Genomic DNA, 8,702 nt, shown 5'->3' with positions numbered 1-8,702 from the left:
TTTGTAGTTTTTTATGCATAGATTTTATTCTAGCGTAATTTAAATTCCTGCAGAAATTTTCTACTCTATTTCAAGGACACTGTGGCTTGACGCTATTCTAATGACACTTTCCATTATTGCTTTTCTATTTCTCACCCATACAAATGAAGCATTATATTGATACTGTTAAGTAGCTTGAATCAAATTCTTTCCTGAGAAAAATACACTGATTTGGACCAAATAAAGCATCTTTTTAATACTGGCCAGTTACATTTTATTCTTATCTCACAGTGAATTTTTCCAGCATAAAGCATTCCCTTTCCTTCCCGTCTTGTCAGCACATGGCGATGTATTACCTCAGCAAAGATATTTCTGCGTTCCAGATCAGTCCTTTCTTATTCATTGCATTGTTGCCTTTCTTCCTGGTATGAAACGTTGTATACAGTCATCCTGTTGCCAAGCTAACTTGTGAATGCTAGAATTTTAGACCAAAGCCTTGTTTGCTCTAGAATTGAAGACATTACACTTTATGAAAAACTACCTTTTACACTATATGCTACCCTTTAATGTGATTTGTTTTCTTATTTGAACTTAGCTATGCATTTCCTTCTTAAAACAGATGTGAAAATAAATGGCTGCACCCACACTCTTAGTCCAGAGATATGTAATTATTCAAATTCAATCCTTTTATGTGATATTAGAAGCACAAATGAATACAGTTTTGCTGTTTAAATATCAAATTTTTACAATCCCAGCATTAACTCAGTGTTATAAAGATACAAATTCTTTTTGCTGTGCTTTTCAAACTGTTTTGTTTTGTTTTGAATGAATGAATGAATGAAGGCACGCTCTGGAGATGGGAATATGTCTTTTAGCATGTCTGGCTGCATTTCCCAATTGCTGTTAAGAAAAAAACTATTAATACTAAAACATGATGCTCGGTGGATAAGGTCAAATTCATTCTGCAGGTTTAATGATATTATAATTTATGAGATATGTATATGGCAAGAAAGGAGAATATTGATCCATTAATATACATTTGAAAATCAAAGACCATTTATCTCCTGGCAGTTTTAACACATGCTCAATGCTACATGATAGTAAACCTTTTTATAATTTCCTTTCTAAATGAAGGGTAGGGAAGCTATTTAAAAACTAAAAGTGATTGCACTTGAAAGTCTGAAACTTGAGGAGCATTATGTCAAAGCAGATGGAATTGCACAGAGAGACAATACCTGGAGCAATGGGAAGGCAAAGAATTATTCTGGTTTTGGGTTAGGTAGGTGCTCAATCACATGTGATAAGTGTTATTGTTCCATTATACATACGGAGAAATTGTAAGTGCAACACCCAGAGTCATTCATGAGAACTCAGAAAAAAATTCTTCCAAGATTTCCAGTCCACTGTTCTACTCAACTGAAAAACATTTCTGTACACAACAGGATGACCTGTGCAACCTACAGATACTTTTAAAATCAGCAGGAAGGCACCTTGTACATTCTGCCATCAAAGGTACAGCCCCAGCAAGGGCAGAAAGGCAGGAGTGCCAAGCCCATATACCAACCTGAGGTGGTTATCAAACAGGGAGAACTACCAATTTAAATGTCACTGCCTGGTGATGTAAGGTTTAACTTCATGGTGCCTGAAGATGGAGCCTGAGGAAAGCGACAAAGCAAACCCTGATGGTTCTTTCATAGGAAGAATGATACGTTTATGCTGTGCTTATGTTTCTGTGCCATGCTTAACGTGGGTGTATTTTAGTGCCTTTATGTAGGGTGCAAAACTATTAACTCTTACAGTTCATTTACTAACATTAAATGAAGTGTGCATATGTGTGTGTGTGTATTTTTTACAGTTTTGCTAGTATGTCTATTGCATGTATTAACGTGCAGTTATCCTAAAAGTCTATATAAGATCATCTTCCTCACTGCAAATATTAGGGAAAGCCTTTTTTAACATAACTGCTTTCAGTTCGTAGACCCGTATCCAGTGGTTATATAAAATAGAGCAAAATCTTTGGTGACTACTTCAGAATTCTTGTCTCTTGTTTGCTGTTAGTCTTCTCTGTGGTATGTTCAATAACACTAACAAAACCTCCATATGTTTTTTTTTTTAATTATTTTTATTATTATTTTAAGAACTGCTCTGTAAAATACCCAGCTCAACTATCTAACTCAAAAATCTTTCATGTTGCACAAGCAAAAAGAATAACAGACGACAAAAATTCTTGTAAATGTCTTCTGTTAGAGCCACATTGCCTCTGCTGGGGAAGAAGTATGGCTGACGTTTTCTAACACTTTTCCTTTTCTGAAAAGATTTTTAAAAATAGATGTTTTCACAGGAGAGATATCAGTATTAAAGCTCTTTTCAGTAATTTCAAGAACTCTTCAGTCAACTCTGGAAAATCCAGTCATTAACGAATGACGCATTTTGGCATGCTTTAATCCAAGCTGCAAGAGTATGCAGGTAAGAACTTTTTTCACTGAATAATCACAATATAAGCAGAAACACAGGCAATTTATTTTGGTCTAGCTGAGATAAAATAAAAGGGAAAATTAGTTGTGCGGTTAATTCATCGTATTTTGCAAGCAATGGAAAATTGTATCACTATTTTTCTATGTTTAACTTCATATTGAAACTGGTTTTTAATATTAAATATGTTCTCACAGGAATTGAGGTATGCAGTGAATGTCACTAGGACGTAAAAACAGCAACTGATTAACAAACTGCAAAAGCTGTTACATTGGTAGCTCTCAGGCAAGACATCCAACTCCCCGGGCAGAAGCAGGTGCCTGAGAGATCCTAGGGAACTACCCAGTGTTCTGCTTCTGTATATCTTGTCACTCAGACCAGTGTGCAACCAGTGCTCTTTCTGTAACTCTATCAGGAGAATCTCAGATTAAATTGAATTTTGCTAAAATTTACAGTTAGAGTTGAGTGTGGTTTGACATTCTTCCAGATGTATTGCACATCATGAAGTCAATGTTGATTTTGTAATAGGAGTTGCTTCCCTCAGCAAATATGTGCTGAGTTCAGGCAGAACTATTCAGGCTTTGTAGAATGTAAATGCATTTTTTTTCCTGTTTGTTGGTTGTTGTTTTTGCTTGTTTGTTTCTATCTAGCATTGATTTTCTCTACCCTCCTACCTGTTTTAATTTTTTTTTCTGTTTCTCATTGTTTTCATGCAAGCGTATAATTCAGACAGAACAGTATACTCTGCAGGTTGGTCAGTACTGAAAGATACAGAAGTTACAATTAAGTATGAGTTTGTTCATGAAAAACAGTAATTATTACAGCTCTGCTGGAACTGAACAAAAATGCATAACATTCTGTATGCAGTCTGTCTTGCATCTTCCTAAAGCAGGTATAAGTTTGCACTTAAATTGCCACAGTTTGGGCCATTCTTCATGTTGCATTTCAATCTTGATCAGGCTACAGCTTAGAGCAAAATGTAAAGAAAATATAAACTCCCGTTAAGGAAATTCAATGTCAATTTCAGGTTCAGTACTGTCAAGGTTGGGATAATGAAACATGTTTTCCTGAATCTTTAAAAAAACCCAACAAACTGTCATGGCTTGGTTACAGTCTTTCTTCTCAAGCCATATTTCCACGGCACTGAAACTGATTAACTTTGTTTCCATGTACTAAATTTGTTTTTAAAATGTTTACATTATAACATCGGCATTTCTGTGGTAGTTAAAATACTGGTGTGATATTTTAAAGCCACAATTTTTCCTACTTAGAGAAACCAGCTATGATATCTTAAAATATTCGCATCTTTAAAATATGTGTTAGGTTCCTGGGAGAAGCTTCCAAGCATAGTTACTGATCTGGATTTCTCCTCTGAAAGGCTAACTGAATGGAATACTAACTCATCTTTGCTCAGTTCATTGAATAAATATGGTGATTTCTGTTTATAAAGTTATGTGAGAAAGATCTTCCTGATGCTGTGGCATGACTAGTTGTCTGATGCTGAGATAGCATGTGCAAAGGCCTTTCTTTTGGCATAATTTGTGTTTATGTACAGAGAGTTATAATTTCTCAGAGAAATAAATGGAAATCAGGTATCTGAATTCTTTGGTTTTGATGTCCCAGGCTAAACAAGTAGAATTGTTCAGTTTTCTAAAGGGATTGGATATCTCAGATTTAAACCACAATTTCGGTTATCATGTATTAGGTATACATACACATACATGCATAATTTTGTGTCATGTGAGGGAAGATGGTTGAAGCAGTGTCAGCTGTGTGGGAGACCAAGTCCAGTAATTAGCTTTCTTTACATTTGGTAACAAATAGCTGTGCAGCAATATTAGAAGAGCATCGCTGAAGCTAATTTTCAGTAATGTGACTCCTTGATATTACAAATGCATTAATCTAATTAAATAAAGTTAATTGAATTTCAAAAGGCCGCTTACAATTCACACATTGGGTGGTTTTATGTATCACATCATCAGAGATGTCTCTTTGCAAGAAAAAAAGCAGTTAGGAACAAAACCAGAGTAGGTAACAAAAACAAAACAGCATTCCTCCTACCTTAAACTTATCACATTTTCTTTCCAACTATACTGTGCACTCAATGTGCTTGGCACTTCTTATTGTATAGTTTTATCCCTGGCCCCATTTATGTAAGGAAGTACGAGAAAAAGATGAGAACCATTAGCCTTAATGATCACAGTGCCTATATCAAATAGTTCTGAGAAAGAAAATCTCACCTTCTCTATAGTGTCAAGAAGAAATAAGATGGAGACTAATTGAAACCTGCTGTAAGAAAGCTGGACAAAGTATGACCTCATCATACTAGAGCTGTTGACTGATGATGATCAAGAAAAGTCACAGAGTTGCCTCTGTAAGAAGAGATAAGTTTTAAAACATATTTTAAAACAGAATTCAGACTTCAGAGAAGAGGAGATGTCCACCTTGACAGCTTTGTCTGAGATGGTGCAAGTCTTTTAGCTAATTGGAGTTCAGGCTAGATTTTGGCTATGTCAGTTTGGGTGAGAAAATTGGCTGAGAAAGAAGGAAAATGTTATTTCATCTTTAGCACTTGTGAAAGGCCAACTTGTCACTGATATTATTTGAAATTCTTCCCAAAGTTTATTCCCCAAGAACCTGCTCACCAGAAAACTCTATGGTTCAACTATCAGTCTTACCAGCTCCCACGGATTTAATCAATAGTCGTCTCGAGTCCATATAATCACAACTTAACCCCTAGTAGCTGTTTTTGAAAGGAACTCTCTTGGGTGCCACAAACCAGTTGAAAACACGATTATTCTTGGCTTTCTGTGCTGCGAAGGAGAAAAGAAAAATTAATAATCAAAGCTGCATAATGAACAGAATGGCAGCTTACTTATGGAAGGTGCATTTTCATCTTCAGCAATTGAGGAAGAAATGACTTCTGAGAATACAAATGAGGAAAATCAAATACCTCAAAATCTTTGGGAGGAAATTTTGACTTATCAGATAATGAGCTAGCTTTTAGTGATGAGAATGATAATGATTCCATTACTAATACTGATAATAATAATAATGGCAGTGTATAAGCTTAGCAAATAGTTTGCATCTGGTAGGAGAATAAACTATTAATATAAGAACTGAAAAAAGACATTAAAAGATACAGTTTTTTTTTTTAAAGAGATACATATAAGAGGCATGAAGAAGCGTAACAGTAATAATAAATTAAATGAAGAAATATGGAATTTGTTAGTTTTATTTAAAGAAACTGGAATAAAATTGCAAGGTGGAGGAAACCCACTACGAACTTGAAATCAGATCTATCCTACTACTATCCACAAATCAGTGTCATGATAAATTGTCAGATGGCCAGAAAGATTGTTACTTGTGCCAGTTTTTAATATCCTGAAAAGAAAATGGATGGCCAAAATCATTGTCCTTGTTTTTTTGTTTTCTAAAACTGAGAACTTTCCCTTTCTGTAAGATAACCCAATGTCAGCTACTAAAAGCAAGATAGAGGCTGAAATTGAAATATGATCTACTTTCCCTTGACAGTAACAAAGCTTTTCTCATAGGCATCAACAGAGATTGGAACGGAACCAAAATGATCAAGAAGACTGATAGTGTCTGAACTAATTAGGATAGTTGGTTATCAAATATACACCTAAGCTGTTTCATAAAACACAGCCTGCCAGGTCTAGCCGCAAGGGACAGTTCTACAGAGTCAATATGAGAAGTTATGTTGATACAGAGACTATTATCATCAGCTGACATTTATCTTCCATCCCTTTATCTAAAATCATGCTTCTATTCATTCATATTCTATGGTAAGTAAAACATACATTAGAGGAATACATTATGTAATAAGCCCTGTACAGTAATTTCCAGCCAAGTTAGTCAAAGCTGCAGTTTTAATGAACTTTAGGTTCTCACTTGGTACTCTACAGGGAGAGAATCAGTGAGCTGATTCCAGTGGCCCTGATGCTACTTCTACAGTTAAACACAGTACCCAGATCATGCCTCATCCATGGCCTCTGACCAACAGCGTTTGGGGAAGGAAAAACAATAGTTAAACACAGACTAAATAAATTCTTGTTTCCTGGAAGCATCACCTAATGCCCTATGCTGCCATGGCTGTAAGAAGGGCCTGGGCCAACTGCTGAACGCTGTCAGTGAGTAAATACAGCTCACTGGGAGAACAGCTGGTCATAAACAAGCATCTTCGAGGCAGGATTTCAGAACTGGGTTGTGCAACAATGTAAGTAAATGGTAAATAAAGAAAAAAAGAAAAGAAAAAAGAAGAAAAAAAAACCACTCATTTTCTTCCACTCTTTTTCCCTGTTACTTCATAGTGACAGAGACTGTAAGCAGATTTAATAAAAGAGACCAAGGCACAGCAGAAAACTTGATTTTCTCTCATTGAGTGTTGTCAGGTGCTCTAAACACATGCTTTGTGTCAATTTTGCTTAATATTATACAACTCTTCTAAGTGTCAGGCTATAAAATATTGATCTTTATGATTTATCTTTCATGCAGCACTGAAATTTCCTACTCTGAAGAAAAATCAGAATGGGTGCAAACGTGGAAGAAGAAGTCTAAGCGTTCCGAGGATTTATTCCAGAACAGTGAGTCGCACTTTCACAATATAACTTACTGCGTAAAAAGAAAAAGAAAAAAAGATGTTAGCGGCCGCTTAGGTTTGAGCAGAAACCACAAAATGGCCGCCGTGCTCCGGGCCGCCAAGCGGCGCAGCCCCCACGCGGCCGGCAGCCAATGGCTGCTCCACGCCTCGCCTCGCGGGGGCAGCAGCACGCGGTGCCTTTCTTTTGCAACCTGTGCTGAGGGGAGGGCAGGGTGGGAAGAGTCCGCCATCGAAATGGAACGTGCAGGTCAGTTTTCCAGAAAGATCAAGTCTAATTTGCTGTTTTGTTTTTTTTTTTTTTTTTAAGTTAGTTATGGTTTCGGTCTTTTGCATTGATACAATTTGTATCTTGCACTCTTCCTCTGTGTTTGTGCCTTCTGTGTGAGCTCTAATCTCGATCACAACTTGTTTAGCTGTTTATCTTTTATTCACGTTGCATCTGAAGGAGGCACTTTCCGGATGCAGAGCCAAATGGCTTTGCTTAATTTGGCATTTTAGGAAAGAAGGAGGGGATTGGACGATGTATTATGAAGTGAATAAAGAGTCTTTAAATACATGGAGTGTGTAAGACAGCTCTTTAAAACTCTTATTAATAGCTTATAGAAATTCAATGGTTGTGCAAAATGCAACTGTGGTTTAGCAGTATCTAACTGTGAGATGGATAGCCTTAAATAATCAATAACAACAGACAATTAGGATGCTGAGGTAATTACGAGACTGGCAGTGGATGCTCAATAGCTGTTAATGCTGGGCAGTGATGGCAGCAATGGCTGCAGCCAGCCACACAATGCAGGCATTGCAGTGCTGGCAGCAGAGCCCACAGCCGTGGCAGTGCTCCCCAGCGCTGGGCCTCCCACCCTGCTGCATCCCTGGGGAAAGTGATTTCTACCACAGTGGTTGGATCCTACCTGCTGGGGATTTTAACGCTCAGCCATTTTTCACCTTGGTGGCTTTCTTAGTTGTCTTTTATCCCTTCCAAACCCACAGTTCTGTTCCTTGCTTCCTCAGTTTCCCACTGGTCAGTCAGTGTTGCTGCTGAGTGCATCACCTGCGGTCATTGTGCCCTTGTCCTGCAGTTCTTTCCATGGGAAAATATTTTTCCAGAAGTGACTCTCATGTCTCTCCTTTTCAATATCCCATATATAATTTTCATTTCTGTATTCCAAAAGCAGTACTGCTTTTGAGTAGTTCCTTCTCATTCTGCAGCTGTCTTAACGATGCTGTAACTGCATTATTTTTCCTATGTGCTATTTATTGTGTTAAATCAGCCATTTGTTAGTTCAGCAGTTCTGCTGCAGTTTATAGATACTCTCAGGCCCTATAGTTATGCTAATTCAGCAATGTGGTGAGCTCTGTCTCACCATCAGTAATGCCAAATGTATTTTCGCAGGCTTAGCAGAAATGATACCAAGGCCCATCTTGGCTTTAATGGCCCCTTTCTGCTATTGCACAGGATTATGTCAAGGCCTATCCCAGCTCATTGGCTTCCTTCACCTGAAACAGCAAATTATGCTAAAGTCTATCAGCCTGTCTTGGCTCACTGGTTCCTTCCCCTTGCTATGGAAGCAAAGCACCCTTGTTGTTCTTAAAGTTCCCCTTACATCATCTCCATGAAGGAGAACACTTAAAG

Source organism: Meleagris gallopavo, chromosome 11, assembly GCF_905368555.1.
Source record: "Meleagris gallopavo chromosome 11, MGAL_WU_HG_1.1, whole genome shotgun sequence".
NCBI lineage: Eukaryota > Metazoa > Chordata > Aves > Galliformes > Phasianidae > Meleagris > Meleagris gallopavo.
Note: the sequence above shows the minus strand (reverse complement) of the source record.